Genomic DNA, 17,561 nt, shown 5'->3' with positions numbered 1-17,561 from the left:
GTCTGTGGCTAGTTTGCATTGTTGTCTGCCATTGTAGTGTTTGGCAGCGGCAGCTGGATGTGAACAGCGCGTAGCGTTGCGCAGTTGGAGGTGAGCCGCCAGCAGTGGTGGATGTGGGAAATGAGATGGTGGATTTTTGAGTACAGAATGGATGTCATGAACTGCTATATATATTATGACTATTAAGGTAAATACATTGTTTGTTCTATATTAAAATCTTTCAATTGCTAACTATGCCTATCAGTAGTTAGTCCCTTCAGTAGTTTGAATCTTTTATTTAGCTGGCAGTAGTGGCGCTCGCTGTATTGCAGTAGTTCGAGTAACGAAGATTTTTGTGAGGTAAGTGATTTGTGAAAGGTATAGGTTAATGTTAGTCAGGGCCATTCTTTTGTAGGGATTTTTGAAAGTCAGATTGCGTTGCGCTAAAAATATTGTGTGTTAGTTTAAGCACAGTCGTGTATAATTGTTCTAAGGGGACGTTTCATATGTCGACCCTTAGCCGAGGATACCTTACTGGAATCTTCTGATTTTTTCCTTGTAGTTTGTGTAATTAGTGTAGCTTTTGTTTATTGCTAGCGCGTAATCGTAGAGAAAATCTCCTTTGTAGTTGCAGTCTTTCATTGTTGTACAGTAAAGCAGTTGTGGAATGCATGTAGATTTGCACCAAGTATTTAGCAGTTGCAATTAACTAGATATTATTTTCAGTGCTATGTTAATGTGTTCTCTTATTTTTGCTCTTCAAATTGTGCTTTTCTGTGTTATCGTGTGAAATATTGTCACAATAATGGCGTGTGAAAAACGTAATACTAGGCTCCAAAGTAAACTGAGAAATAACAGTGAAGACGAAAGCAGTGTGTTAACGCCACCATGTAATGAATTAACTAATATTCAAAGTAGTAATTTGGTAACTGTGCATAGGGAAATGGAACGGGCGTCAAATAAAGGTGTAGACAGTGAAACAGGTTGTGAACAGGGAAGCATTATCGATCGATCGGTCAGCAACAGCTCGCCTCAGGAATCCGAAATGACAGGACACAATTTGACAAATACTGTAAATTCAGGTTTTGCGTCCTCACCGTTTTCTCTAATAAGTCAAGACACATTTTCAGCTTGTCAAAATGTGAATGTTGCCGGTGCAAATGCACTGCCGAAAAGTGTAGAGGAACAGATTTCAGACACTAATGCATTGTTATTACAGCTAATGCAACAAATGGAACAAAATCAGAGACACACACAGCAAAAGCTTCAAAAGTTAGACACAATGGAACAAAATCAGAGACAAACACAGCAACTGTTAGACACAATGGAACAAAATCAGAGACAAACACAGCAACAGTTAGACGCAATGGAACTAAAGCTTCAAAAGTTAGACTCAGTGGAACATAAACTTGAACAAACACGTGAAGATTTAACTACTGAGTTACATAATATTGAATCGAAATGTCAAAAACCCTGTAATGATGTAAAAACACAAATTTGTGAGCATTTTCAACCTATTTTTTCGCGGCATGAAAATGCATTACAGAATCACGAAGCAGCCATAAAAGAACTCCAAACTATTATTCATGAAAATCACGACACCTTGCAAGCTAAAATTGACTCAGTTGCATCTGCCGATTCGGTTACGCAACTTGCAAAAACTCAGGAAAACTTAAGGACACAGTAGATTCGATTTCAACACTAATGGACACTCTGAAATTTGGTTCAGAAAAACACACTGAGGAAATAAGTACACTATCGGAGAAAGTAGCCGAACTTTCGGATCAGTTCACTAACTTATCTGCAAAGGTAGATGATGATCTGAATGACACAAGACCTGTAGCCATCACTGACACAGAAGAGTGCGAACAAATTAGGAAATTCAAACAAAATCAGAATCAAATTAATACGCAACACCAAAGAGAAATCCGGGAAGTACAAGATCAGCTGACACAGGTAATACAAGAATTACGTATTTCAGAGGCCACTCGCGCTCCAATATGGGAAGAGGGACATAAAAATACGGAACAGCCGCAAAATAATAACTCAGGGCACTTCGGAAATTATGAAAGAAATTGGCAAGGTACACCGAATTTTGAGATGGAACCGCCGACACGACGTAACAATGACCGATATGCTACTCGCCGACACGATGATTTTGACTATAAGCTGTTCATTACTACACGTAAATTCAAAACGTTTAAGAATTCTGCCAACGACATTCATCCACAAGCGTGGCTCCATCAATTCTCTCATTGTTTTCCTCCCAACTGGTCATTGGAGCACAGGTTAGAATTTATGTGTGGCTACTTGGAGAATGAACCAGCTGTAAGAATGCGATCGGTCATTCACGATTGTCACAGTGAAGGAGAATTTTACCATGCGTTCCTCTCAGCATATTGGTCTCAAGCCACACAAGACCGAGTAAAACATAGCATCATAATGATGAAACGTTTCGAACAATCTGAATTTTCCAGTCTTATGAAATATTTTGAAGACATGTTGCATAAGAATCAGTATCTTTCAAACCCATACAGCCCCTCAGAACTCATCTGCATTTGCTTAATCAAACTGCCTGAACATTTATGACATATTATTTTAGCAGGACGTTGCAATTACGACATTGAAGCTTTTCAGGAACTGTTACAAGAACTGGAAATTAACACTGACAATCGCGGAACGCGAAAACAGGAGTACAACAATTACAGATCACATCTGTCACAATTCCGCGATGACAGAAATAATAAATGGATACGACAAGGCTATTCTTACAATGTAAATCATGACAGATAATATGATAGAATTAAGCGAAGAAGTAGAGAAAGAAGAACTAGGGGACACAATTCTGAAAGATGAATTTGAAAAAGCACTAAAAGAACTACCAGATAAGAAAGCGGCAGGTGTTGATGATATACCTTCTGAACTAATTAAGAAATCAGGAGACAAAATGAAAGCTACATTACTGCAACTCATACAGAAAATATACAAAACAGGTGAAGTTCCTGAAGACTATCAGAAATGCATCATATTCCCCATACCTAAGAAAGCATCTACTATGGACTGTGAAAACCATCGAACACTCAGTCTTCTTTCACACGCATCAAAAATTCTAATAAGAATAATTTTGAAAAGAGTTGAAAACCAATTGAATAGCACTCTAAGTGAAGACCAATTCGGTTTTAGAAGCGGTGTAGGGACGAGGGAAGCAATCTTATCTTTAAGACTAATAATTGAGAAACAAATTTCCAAAAACAAACAAGTATTTATAGCCTTCGTAGACCTCGAAAAGGCATTTGACAATGTTGTATGGCCAGAAATGTTTAGAATTCTGAAGAAGGCTGGTCTGAAATATAATGATAGAAGGATAATCTTTAAAATATACCAAAATGAAACAGCCTTAGTTAAGAAGGAAAACAAAGAAGAAACAGCAAGAATAAGGAAAGGAGTGAGACAGGGATGCCCACTATCTCCAGTAATTTTCAACGCATATATCCAAGAAGCAATAGACAAAATAAGAGAGAATATCGAAGTAGGAATAAAACTTAACGGAATGAAAATAGATATGTTGCGATATGCAGATGATATCGCCATAATTACAGAAAGGAAAGAAGATTTAGAAGCCGCACTCAATGAAATGGAAAACACCTTAAAAGAACAGTATGGAATGAAAATAAATAAGAAAAAGACTAAAGTGATGGTGAGTGGCGCCCTGAACTACAATGAACCCATACGAATAACAATAAAGGGAGAGAAACTAGGGCAGGTTACAGAATTTAACTACTTAGGTAGCAAAATAACAGCAGATGGAAGGAGCAAAAGTGACATTAAAAACAGAATACAACTTGCCAAAATAGCATTCAATGGAAAAAGAAACTTACTGACGAGTAGAAATGTTAGTTTAGACGTAAGAAAGAGAGTCATGAAAACCTATGTGTGGAGTACAGCCCTTTACGGATGTGAAACTTGGACTTGTGGAAAAGAAGAAAAGAGAAGATTAGAGGCATTCGAAATGTGGTGCTACCGGAGAATGGAAAAAATCAGCTGGCGAGACAAGGCTACAAACGAAGATGTCCTCAGAAGAGTGAAAGAAAACAGATCTCTTTGGCGAAATATACAGAAAAGAAGAATAACCTTCATAGGTCACATTTTACGGCATAACAATTTCATTAAGAGAATATTAGAAGGAATCATTGAAGGAAGAACTCGCCGAGGACGACCTAGATTAACCTACATTCAACAAGTAATAAATGACATCGGGTGCCAGACCTATGCAGATATGAAGAAGAAAGTTGACAAAAGAACGGAATGGCGTGCTGCTGCCAACCAACCTGTGGGTTGATAACCGAAGAAGAAGAAGAAGAAATCATGACCAAAACAGACACCACCCGTATGACAACCGTTATCAGAGTAGTAATAATTACAGGGAAAAATCACCTCTCCGCGGTAATGACTATCACAGAGACAATCAGAGAAACAGACAATATGGGAACCAAAATAATTATTATTACGGGAGACAGAATAACTTTAGACGCAAAGGTCCAGCGCGCAGTTACGATTCAGGGAGAAATTCTCCACCACTTAACCGACAAGAAAGAAACTACAGTAACTACCGACATGACGACAGACGATGTGATTGTAACGAAAGACCTGAATTGCATCAGAACTGGCGGGATTTAAACAGAGCAGGGCCTTCTCGTCACGGTGAATTTGTAGAAGTTAGGTCTCCAAATCCCAATAACGACGCGCGCCAACAAAGGAACAGACAATGACTCGCACCGCAGGCTGCCGCGTGCGCCGGCTGGCTCAGAGAAAAATAACATAGACGCTAACCTTGAGAAAAATTCCAGTATTCCTTACCGACGTATACCACATGATAATTGCGTTAAAGTTGAAACTCTGCATACTAGGAAGAGCAAAGGGCTACACCACATTTCACATGTGAAACCATTTATTGAAAGATAATCTGCTTTTTAACTTTGTCTTTGCCATAAAACGTTTCACTTCATGTTACTAGAATACTTAAGAAACTGTTACCATGCAACAATGTTTGAAGTTAAATATCCAGTCAAGAACCAAGAGAACTTATTTAAACAGAAATTACGAATGCATTGTTATTGTGAACAGACGACACAGTGTTATTGTGTGTGTGCATTCTTGCTTGTTAGTTGCACCATTACGTAACGACTATAAGGTTCACATACTTAGAACATTTACCAGTACTGCTAATGAGATTTTAATGCAACATTTTGGTTTACTTGAAAATATATTCTGGATTTAAAGTACTTTCTGTGAGATAAGAGATGACACAGTGGTTGGTTTCTTTGACAGCTACACGATTTTATCACGATGCTACTAATGAGTGACAATTTACAATGTTGCTTTTGCGGTGTATCTGTTTTATATCTTCACGGTTTTTCTGAATTCTTCTGGAAAGTAAAACATGTTTTAGTAGTAACTTTTGTGGTATAGCTACAATGAGACATCCTTTTCCGTAGCACAACAATACGTTACAGCACAGTACTTTCTTCATCACAGCGATAAGCATAATAAGTAAGATATCTATACGCAAAGCATTTCACTTCTGTTTATCGTGAGGTAAGTACATTGGCTTCTGCAGAACTTTGCTTGCAGAGAACGATAACTACAACACTTCCACAGAATTATCTTACAGCAAGAAGGACATTTAGCGCTACAGGACACGCATTTGAGTGCTTAATTTTGTACTTAAACCATTTATTTTTCAAGATTTTTGAAATACAAAGGTTTTCTGTGATACATTTCATTCCATTGCTGTAATCTGTAACACCTGAGGGTATAATTACATTAATCCTCAGGGGGGTACACGCCTACTTTGTGTATCATGTGTTTGGCAAGCACAAGGAGCTCTAGCTAATATGGTATTTGTTTACACAACTTTACACGTCGGTACTATATTTCTCTAACACATAATTACACAGCTACCTGATCATTTAATTGAGAGATAAACATTTTTTTTTACTACATCAGTGACACATGTTTACGCAATTACACAGTTGGGTAAATTCACACTTACGAAATTGTATTTTGTCTGTACTTTGTGAACTGTTCATATCTTTTCAGACCCATTGTGATATTATGAGAACTTTGAATGATATATTTGGTATGGGATCACGATTTTTAAAGTACGTTTGAGGCAGATGACACTTTTGACATGAGCAGAGAATTTTTTTTAATTATTGGAGGAAGCTACGACGATTTTGAGAATTGACTGAGATGTTATGATATTATTACGACGATGATGTGTATTAAGCTGTTGAGGTATGTTTATGATCAATAAGCCGATGTTATACGAGGAATTTGATTATGCTACGTATTTATTATGATGAAATATTGAAGAAGTGTCGACGAATATGTATATGTGTAATAAGGTAAGGAGTAATGAATAGTGGTTAGGGACTCTGACTTATGAAAAGGTTGTTGGAAACCAAGAATCGTACTTTAAGAGTTATGAAATGTATGTAAATGTGTGAATGTATTACAATGCCGACGAAAATTTTTGGACACTGTTATATCAATAGGATTTTGTTTCTACAGCTTTGTAACGCAAATTCTTGACCTGTGAAATATTTTTATATGAGACTGTCACTGTAGCAGAAATTGCTGTCGTAAATATTTCAGTAAGAAAGGTAAGTGACCATGACGTAATGCGTTGTGAGCGGCCAGTTGTGCCAGCCGCCTTGAGAAAAAGCCATTAGGGTGTGCATTTCAGAGGCACAGGTAGAAAAAAAAAGGGAGGCCATTATCCTCGCTATTGACATTCCTTTGTAGAAAGTATCGTAAATACGACACCCTCAAACTTGAAAACATGATAACACTGTGGAGCTCCTAATTTATGATATTTACTGCAATGCCTAATGAAATTATGAGAAACATTTTACATCTATTGTCTTTGTAGTTGAGAGATTGCTCATTTTGTTTAATATCTGGTTTCCAGCTGTGTTGCAGCATTAGTTTTATAAAATAAACTTAGATGCATTTGCTAATGTGAACACTTTCTGTCAACAGATCTATTAAATAATTATTTTATGATCCACATTCTTCGAAAAAGGAGCTCTTGGAATGGAAAGAACAATAAGAAGGGACTAATAACAGTAACTGCATACATAATTTTCTTTTCAAGTACTTGGTAATTTCTTTTGTAGAATAACTTGTGGTGCACCACTTTAATTACATAGACATTAAGATGTGAATATATATTTCCCTTGTCTGCATTGTTGTCTTTAATGTAATATTTTTTCTGCTTGAGCTATGTCATGTTTAGATATAAGCTCTTTCATTTGCTGTTGCTGTTTGCCAGGCATAGTGTTACTGAATATGACTTTGTGTTACTCTGTTAAGCTAGTTTTACTACTGATTTTTGCTGCACATTGGCTCATATTAGTTGTAATGTTGCATTGCTTGGTAATTTAGATTTACTGTAGCTTGCTTTGCAATTTTCCATTTTTTTTGTCATTGCTGTTTGTGTTAATTGTTTTGTGCTGCTGCATTGCCTCGTCCCTTGGTATATATATATCTGATCTCAGTAGATTTAAGTTAGCTTAAGAGGGGGTAGCATATAAGAGAATGAGTTGCGATGAATTTGAAGAAATGCACTGAGAGGTTATACGAGAAAAATACAGAAAGCATGCTTGGATAGGATTTTTTTTGGTGGAAGCAAAGATTGAAATAAGACGAACACTCCATGGAATGAAGTTTTGGGTTGGACTGCAGTACCAAATGTTACACTGAAAACGAACCCTGTCCTTTCCTTTTGTGTTATCCCACTATGTGTTTGTGTACCCTTGTGTATTTGTTTTCTTCCTGTCTCTGTGTAGTTTCATAGAATTTTTTCTTCTTTTAATATTAAGCTACATTCACTATGATGAGGAATACTGTTCTCCTCAAATATAATTGGCATTAATAATATGTTATTTACCTTGTAGATATGCTTAGACATTATTTATTCTGTTTTGTTTTAATGCTCATGTGTGAAGTTGATGTTTCAATAATTATTCTGATCTTTTATGTATGTATTCATGTCATAATTCCTGTAACACTGATGTATATGTTAGTTCGATTCTTTTGTAAAGCCTGTACTACAAATGTTATCTGTATTGTTATGTTCTTTAATGGTGTATTTTTTACCTTTGTAATTGTATTCTTATGTTATAAAATTGTAATTGACACCAGTTCATCATATCATTAACTTGTAAGTTCCATTTCACTGCACACGTTTCTGTTGGTCATAGTATATGGACAATATGTGAGAAGTAGGGACTGTTAGTGTTTGCACGTGTGTTAATAATTCAGCAAGGGACTGGATAACTGCATTGCTGGTTCTAAGGACAATTCCAAAAACTTTGTGAGTGCACAAATGGTGGTTATGGACTTGCTATATTATCCGCAAGACTCTTCAATGGTGATTGTGCACCAGCACAGTCACAACAGATGGCTGCTGGCCATCTCCACAAGGACTACAGTGGGTCTGCATCTTTGATGACCCACCAGTACCATTATTTCTACAAGGACTGCAGTGGGTCTGCACCTCTGGTGGCCCACCGATACCGTAATCTCTACCAGGACTACAGTGGGTCTGCTCTGTGATGACCTAGCTACCAATATTCTTCAAAACTTCGACTGACTCAGTTGTGGGTTTGCTCTGTTGTGACCCATTCCCTGTCTGCATGTCGAGAGTCAGCACTGTCTTTCCGTTGGAAGGACAACACTACTTCTTCAAGACTGCATGGAAATCCACTACTTCTTCAAGACTGCATGGAAATCCACTACTTCCATGTCCATTTTCTTTTACTGCTCAGACTTTGAGAAAAACACTTTTATTATGATGGATGATCAGGACTGTCTTTATGGACTGTGAGAAAATTTTAGCTTTTGACCAACATTCTATCAATAAGCGTGTGCATTTGATATCTTTGTTATTGTAATTATGAAAAATTTTATCAAATCATTATTGGCCACTGCCCAAAACAATTTGTAAAATTTTTTGTGGGGAGCATGGGGGCTATGTAAGTAGACTGTTTATGTTTTCTTATTGGCAACGTTACGTAGCGCTTTGTACGAAAATCACTGGCTGTGCTGTGTGCAGTCTGTGGCTAGTTTGCATTGTTGTCTGCCATTGTAGTGTTTGGCAGCGGCAGCTGGATGTGAACAGCGCGTAGCGTTGCGCAGTTGGAGGTGAGCCGCCAGCAGTGGTGGATGTGGGAAATGAGATGGTGGATTTTTGAGTACAGAATGGATGTCATGAACTGCTATATATATTATGACTATTAAGGTAAATACATTGTTTGTTCTATATTAAAATCTTTCAATTGCTAACTATGCCTATCAGTAGTTAGTCCCTTCAGTAGTTTGAATCTTTTATTTAGCTGGCAGTAGTGGCGCTCGCTGTATTGCAGTAGTTCGAGTAATGAAGATTTTTGTGAGGTAAGTGATTTGTGAAAGGTATAGGTTAATGTTAGTCAGGGCCATTCTTTTGTAGGGATTTTTGAAAGTCAGATTGCGTTGCGCTAAAAATATTGTGTGTTAGTTTAAGCACAGTCGTGTATAATTGTTCTAAGGGGACGTTTCAAGTGAAGCTAATTACGAGGTTTCAAACCTCCTGAAACCTTTTAAAGTGAGATGGTGACTCCCTCTGAGAGTGGGAGTCGTTTTACATGTCCGGACGTCAGTGTCAATAGACACTGTCTCATTTAAAAATTTGGTACTGTTGTAAAAAGAACTGCATTTTCGTCAACGTTTCAGAATCTTTGTATTGGTTGCAAATATGCACCCAATATATACAAAGATTCTGAAACTTACAAGGGAATGGTCAGACTTGTCATGCCGAAATATGTATTGCTTTTTTTAGCACTGTTATTTAACTGTGCAAAAGGTCCGTATGCAAAATTGTAGCTGCTGACATGAACCGGAAGTCACCTAAAAAAAATCACGAACATGACTGTGTTTCCTGCTTTGCGCTTGCAGTGACGGCTGGCCACCACTGGAAATGGCGAGTCGCGAGCGTTGTGCGCATGGTCTGGAAGTGCGGCCGTCTTATCGCGGCGTTCACTAAAGAGGAATATCGCTGCACGGTTTTGGTGGAAAGGGGAAACGAATATTAGTTTCTGTGGCATGCACGTCCTTTTAATTTCTGGTACGTATTTCGAAACATACCGTCCTGAAACTGGTTAGAGTTGTGAAAGATGTTCTATACATGCTCATCTATACTCCGCAAGCCACTTTACGGTGAACATTCAATCTCCCCTCACAGGTGATGGTGAACCCTGTAAATGTTTTGCTGCTTGCCATGGAGATATACCACAGACGCCAAATGAAGCAATCAACAGAAAACACGCGTGAAGACTATGTGTTGTGCGACATGGTTGTTAAACTTCTAGACGAGCATGTAAATGGCGCAGTCACGTGGCTAGAAACAATTGAAACACTCGATTTTGCAGACTGTGAATCGACAGACGGCGAAGACACCGACGAAAGTTGCACTCATGAAGACTCTTCGAGCGACAGTGCCACGTACCATCATCAATTATCTCCGAAAGTAACACCAGCAACTACAATTACCTTATCAGACAAAGAAAAAGCGGTGACGTATTGGTTGAACGAAAGTGGTAAGAAACGCCTACGTGTCAGTACTGTTCAAAATAAGTATCGCTTTGTCCGTTCTGAACGTGAATTGTATAGATGGAAAAAGGAAGTCGCTGGACAACGTAAGACTCGACTGGAAATTGCGACGGAGATAAATGCGCGACTTTTTGTGCTATTTACCGATGCCAGACAACAGTCATTTAGTGTCAGCGATACAACTTTGAGTGATTGGGTGTTAGAGATTGCCAACGCGATAGGCGCTAAAGAATTTACAGATTCTCAAAGTTGGATTAGTCGCTTCAAAAGATCACATAAAATTGTGGCAAGAAAAATAACAAAATTTGTATCGAGAAACAGGTCGGAAAATGAAATGACACGAATCGAAACGACAGCTTTTCTTACGAATGCAAAAAATAAGATCGCTAGTTTTAGTGAATCGCACGTGTACAATGCAGATCAGTCAGGTTTTCAAAAAGAAATGTGTGCGAAAAGAACACTGTCATTCAAAGGGGAAAAACATATTGAGGCGATTGCGCAGTCCACGACTGCATTCACCCATTCATACACTATAATGCCCATAGTTAGTCTGGATGGTTCATTGCTGCCTAAACTATATGTGTGTCTTCAAGAACGTTTTGGACCACGTGTCAAAAGAACAATGTTCTATGCAAACAATCTTGTGGTAGACGCATCGAAGTCTGGAAAAATGGGAAATGAAAACGTTACACTTTTCATGCGTCATGCTTTTCTTCCGTTCTGCGGGAACAAATCACTTCTCCTTCTAGATTCGTGGTCAGGTCATAAAAGGTCTGATTCATTAAAAGCTGTATTTCGAGCCCACCCTGACAAAGAAGTAGAGATACTTCAGATTCCACCCGGAACGACGAACGTAATTCAACCTTCAGACAGAGAATTTTTCTGTCAGTGAAAGCCATTTTACAGAACACTAACAGAGAAAATTATTGTGTGCAGATCACTGCAATTTCCTGTCTATCACCGTGACAATATTCTCAAGCTGCAATCAGTAGTACATTATCAATTTTCCTTCCCACGGTTTCAGGATTTGATTAAATATGCGTGGCACTCCTCGAAATATACTGATACTAGGCCTGATTCATTCCTAACACCAGCCCAGTTTTGTCTACCGACATCTAACAACGTCTGTGATTCGCAGGGCTGTCATATGTCGTCTTTGCTTGTATGTTCTTGGTGCACAAAAAACCTATATTTTGGACATTGTATCAATATTTCGCATTTCTGCGGTAATTACAAGAAATAAAATTTGGACGTGTTCTAAACCGTATATTTATTTATGTCTATTTCATAGCTATTTGGAAAGAATGTTGTAGATAACATATCAGCCATATTTGTCAACGAATGTTTAATTATCATACGATCGCTTTCACTGGGGGAATCAGCTCTCTCACTGCTGTGGCAAGAGAGCGGCGCGTAGCTAACGCCACCTTGTCCCTAGATGGCGTTGGTATAACGTAGCGAGAGAGGTCAGGGTTGTACAAGAGGCAGTTATACTCGCGGAAACCATGCGACAATAATGTCTTACTTCATAAAATTGTTTACAGACTTCCAGGTCACGTCAGCAGCTAAAATTCTGCATACAGACTTCTTGCACTCACAGTGGTAAAAAAAGCAACACAGATTTCGACATGACAAGTCTGACCATTCCCTTGTTAGTCGAAAGTGCAGTTCTTTTTACAACAGTAACAAATTTTTAAATGAGACAATGTCTATTGACATTAAACTCCTAAAAGTATCGTAAATAAGAATGTCAATGGTGTTTGTTGCAGGAAGCTAGTACAATTAGTTTACGAGTTATCGTATTATGAATATTGTAAACATCAACAGATGTTGCTTAGGTGCTAGGAGACGATGTTATGTTTGTGTACATTGTGTTGCGTGTGCTATGCGATTACACTGCGACGGTGCAATTGAAGATCCAAAGAAACTGGTGCACCTGCCTAATATCGTGTAGGGACCCCGCGAGCTCGCAGAAATGCCGCAACATAATTTGGAATCGACACCATGAATCCTGCAGGGCTGACAATAAATCCGTAAGCGTACGACGAGGTGGAGATCTCTTCTGAACAGCACGTTGCAAGGCCTCCCAGATATGCTCAATAATTTTCGTCTCTGGGGAGTTTGGTGGCCGGTGGAAGTGTTTAAGCTCAGACGAGTGTTCTTGGAGCCCCTCTGTAGCAATTCTGGAAGGGTCGGGTATCGCATTGTCCTGCTGGAATTGCCCGAATCCGTCGGAATGCACGATGGGCATGAATGGGTGCATTTGATCAGACAGGATGCTTACGTGCGTGTCACCTGTCAGAGTCGTATTTAGACGTATCAAGAGTCCCATATTACTCCAACTGCACACGCCCCACACCATTGCAGAGGCTCCACCAGCTATCAACAATCCCTGCTGACATGCGGGGCCCATGGATTCATGAGGTTGTCTCCATACCCGTACACGTCCACCCACTCGACACAATTTGAAACGAGACACGGGCGACCAGGCAACATGTTTCCAGTCATCAACAGTCCAATGTCGGTGTAGAGGTGCCCAGGCGAGGCGTAAACCTTTGTGTCGTGCAGTCATCAAGGGTACACGAGTGGTTCCTTCGGTTCCTGAAGCCCATATCGATTATGTTTCAAATGCGTGTGTATTCATAAGGGACCAAACTGCTGAGGTCATCGGTCCCTAGACTTACACACTACTTAAACTAACTTATGCTAAGAACAACACACACCTCCATGCCCGAGGGAGGACTCGAACCTCCTACGGGAGAGAGCGCGCAAGCAGTGACATGGCGCCTCTAACCGCGCGGTTACTCCGCGCGGCGATGATGTTTCGTTGAATGGTTCGCACGCTGACACTTGCTGATAGCCCCGCACAGAAATCTGCACCAATTTGCGGAAGGGCTGAACTTCTGTCACACTGAACGATTCTCTTCAGTTTTCGTTGATCCCGTTCTTGCAGGATCTTTTCCCGGCCGCAGCGATGTCGGAGATTTCTTGTTTTACCGGATACACTCGGGAAAATCCCCACTTCGTCCCTACCTCGGAGATGCAGTGTTCCATCGCTCGTGCGCCGGCTATAACACCACGTTCAATCTCACTTAAATCTTGATAACCTGCCATTGTAGCATCAGTAACCGATCTGACAACTGTACCAGACACTTATTGTCTTATATAAGCGTTGCGAGTCGCAGCGCCGTATTCTACCTGTTTACATAAATCTGTATTTGAATACGCGCGCCTATATGAGTTCCTTTGACCCTTCAGTGTATATATACATATAACATACATATGAACCATGGATTTTGCCGCTGGTGGGGAAGCTTGCGTGCCTCAGCGATACAGACAGCCGTACCGTAGGTGCAACCACAACGGAGTGGTATCTGCTGAGAGGTCAGACAAATGTGTGGTTCCTGAAGAGGGGCAGTAGCCTTTTCAGTAGTTGCAGGGGCTACAGTCTGGATGATTGACTGATCTGGCCTTGTAACACTAACCAAAACGGCCTTGCTGTACTGGTGCTGCGAACGGCTGGAAGGGAGCGGAAACTACAGCCGTAATTTTTCCCGAAAGCATGTAGCTTTACTGTATGGTAAAATGATGATGGCGTCCCCTTGGATAAAATATTCCGGAGGTAAAATAGTCCCCCATTCGGATCTCCGGGCGGTGACTACTCAGGCGGATGTCGTTATCAGGAGAAAGAAAACTGGCGTTCTACGGATCGGAGCGTGAAATGTTAGATCACTTAATCGGGCATGTAGGTAAGAAAATTTAAAAATGGAAATGGATAGGTTAAAGCTAGATATAGTGGGAATTAGTGAAGTTCGGTGGCAGGAGGAACAAGACTTCTGGTCAGGTGAATACAGGGTTATAAAGACAAAATCAAATAAGGGTAATGCAGGAGTAGGTATAATAATGAATAAAAAACTGGAGCGCGGGTAAGCAACTACAAACAGGATAGTGAACGCATTATTGTAGCAAAGATAGACACGAAGCCGACGCCCACCACAGTAGTACAAGTTTATATGCCAACTAGCTCCGCAGATGACGAAGAGATACATGAAATGTAAGATGAGATAAAAGAAATTATTCAGTAGTGAAGGGAGACGAAAATTTAATAGTCATGGGTGACTGGAATTCAATAGTAGGAAAAGGTAGAGAAGGAAAATTAGTATGTGCATTTGGAATGAGGGTAAGGAATGAAAGAGGAAGCGTGTAACACCACAGCTCTTATGCTGTATGGATTTATTTTGGCTTTTGCTTTATTTATTGTTACATTGTTGATCGTCTGTGAATGTGTTTGAATCGATAACATAAAATTGTGTACTCTTTTCTTTGTCAAACCTTTGATGTCGTGATTTGATTCTATGCAAAGTAGTGTATCTGCAATTTATATTCTTTGTCCCATTTGGAGGGAACAAAACTTACTGTATATGATTGTAATTTTGTGTGAATAATTTTTTGTAGAGATGTCAGTATGTGCAAATGTTCTGTTCTATTTAATGTATTTGTTTGCTGTTATGTAAGCTGCTGATCCTCACTTAGGGCTCTTAGTTATTCTGTATGTAAAAGGTGTAGTGGTTCCCCTCGGGAACGGAACTGTGTAGCGCGCGCAAATTGTGGTTGGCCTAGGTAGAAAAGGTGGAACTGATAGTCAGTCGGGGACGAGCCAGCAGTCGGAGACGAGCTACGAGTCCGTGCACTGCCATTGTAAAGGTCAATATTGTGCTGATTCAGAGAGAGGCTTTTCCTGCTTCTTTCCAATGCCTCGGATGGGTGGATAAATAGCTGGAACTATTCTGGAATTTGTATTTATCATCGCCACCAAGAAATGACAGAGTCCAGCAATTCTACCTGCAATTCCACCTACCAACATGCAGTGGCCACCACGTTGCGCAATCTTCGTATCGGAATACTGCATTGATGTACAGTGAAGGATCAGCCTAATGGATGTGTTAGTGTGTTGAAATATAAGGTAATTCATATCTGAATTTATGTACCTACCTTGATTTTACTCCTCATCATAACACCTCTCAGGGTCCTCTACGTTTGAAGTAAAGTGATTACCGAGTGTCCTTACTGAAAGTACATTGAAACCCCGTCTTCTAATTGATGCCCTTTGAACATAGTAAAGAGAAAGTTAAAGTCAATGATGCTTGCTGAAAACAATTTTCTTAGTAAAACTGCTTATTAAAGTGCTGTTGCTAACTTAAAAATTAAAAGTTCTTAAGACTGAGGCTTATAAAGTAAATGAACACATTGCTGCCTGTAGTAAATACTAAAAGGTGAGTCAGTTTCTTGCAATTTTGTCAACATTGTGTTTCGTTGTAGTAAAAGTGAGAAAGCTGCAGTTGTGAAACGTTACATTCTCATGTTTGCCAAGTGTTTGTCTCTCTTGTGTATTAGAAGTGCACATTAATAATAATGTTATAAAGACCATTCACTTTGTGTAAACCCTGAAAGTAATATTGTGTTTCGGTATCTGTTATAATTTTGAAAATAGTTCCTGCTGCTCTAACTGTTAGCTTCAATCTTAAAACATATGTGTGTCAGAGTTCATTGCACTCGCGTGTGGCTAAGTCTAGGTTGTGTTTGTTGTGTTTGTCCATTATAGTTACTTATACCTACTTTCATAAACGAGAACGTTAATCTTTCTCTTGCCTAATTAGGCTGGCGACCGTTTCCCTTATTCTAGGAACAGTATAGCTAGGCAAAATTTTGTTTGTCACTATTCCAATATTTACGTAATTCTGACTTTCATTTCCGATAAGCCACCTCCGTTAGAAACAACACGGTCAATTTAACAAAATTCCTCTCAGAGGGTAACACTGCTCTGTTGCTTTGTGCCATAGTTGCTTTTACGAAATAGTTTTATGTCACAACCTGTTTCCAGCATTGAGGTTATGGTACAGTAGTAGCAGACAGGAGTGTTATAAGCGCCTGGTAGAATTTTGCAAAGAGCATAATTTAATCATAGCTAACACTTGGTTCAGGAATCATGAAAGAAGGCTGTATACATGGAAGAGGCCTGGAGACACTGGAAGGTTTCAGATAATGATAAGACAGAGATTTAGGAACCAGGTTTTAAATTGTAAGACATTTCCAGGGGCAGATGTGGCCTGTGACCACAATCTATTGGTTATGAACTGTAGATTAAAACCGAAGAAACTGCAAAAAGGTGGGAATTTTTAGGAGATGGGACCTGGATAAACTGCAGGAACCAGAGGTTGTAGAGAGTTTCAGAGGGAGCATTAGGGAACGACTGACAAGAACAGGGGAAAGAAATACGGTAGAAGAAAAATGGGTAGCTTTGAGAGATGTAATAGTGAAGGCAGCAGAGCATCAAGTAGGTAAAAATACGAGGGCTAGTAGAAATACTTGGGTAACAGAAGTAATACTGAATTTAATTGATGGAAGGAGGAAATATAAAAGTGTAGTAAATGAAACAGGCAAAACGGAATACAAACGTCTCAAAAATGAGATCGGCAGGAAGAGCAAAATGGCTAAGCAGGGATGGCTAGAGGACAAGTGTAAGGATGTAGAGGCATATATCGCTAGGGGTAACATAGACACTGCCTACAGGAATATTAAAGGGACCTTTGGCGAAAAGAGAATCACTTGCATGAATATCAAGAGCTCAGATGGAAACCCAGTTCTAAGCAAAGAAGGGAAAGCAGGAAGGAGAAAGGAGTATATAGAGGGTCTATCCAAGGGCGATGTACTTGAACAATATAATGGAAATGGAAGAGGACGTAGATAAAGATGAAATGGGAGATATGATACTGCGTGAAGAGTTTGGCAGAGCACTGAAAGACCTAAGCCGAAACAAGGCCCCGGGAGTAGACAACATTCCATTAGAACTACTTGTGAGAGCCAGTCCTGACAAACTCTACCATCTGGTGAGCAAGGACTTCAAGAAGAATATAATAATTCCAATCCCA

The sequence above is a fragment of the Schistocerca cancellata genome, chromosome 2, assembly GCF_023864275.1.
Source record: "Schistocerca cancellata isolate TAMUIC-IGC-003103 chromosome 2, iqSchCanc2.1, whole genome shotgun sequence".
In the NCBI taxonomy this organism is placed as follows: Eukaryota; Metazoa; Arthropoda; class Insecta; order Orthoptera; family Acrididae; genus Schistocerca; species Schistocerca cancellata.
Note: the sequence above shows the minus strand (reverse complement) of the source record.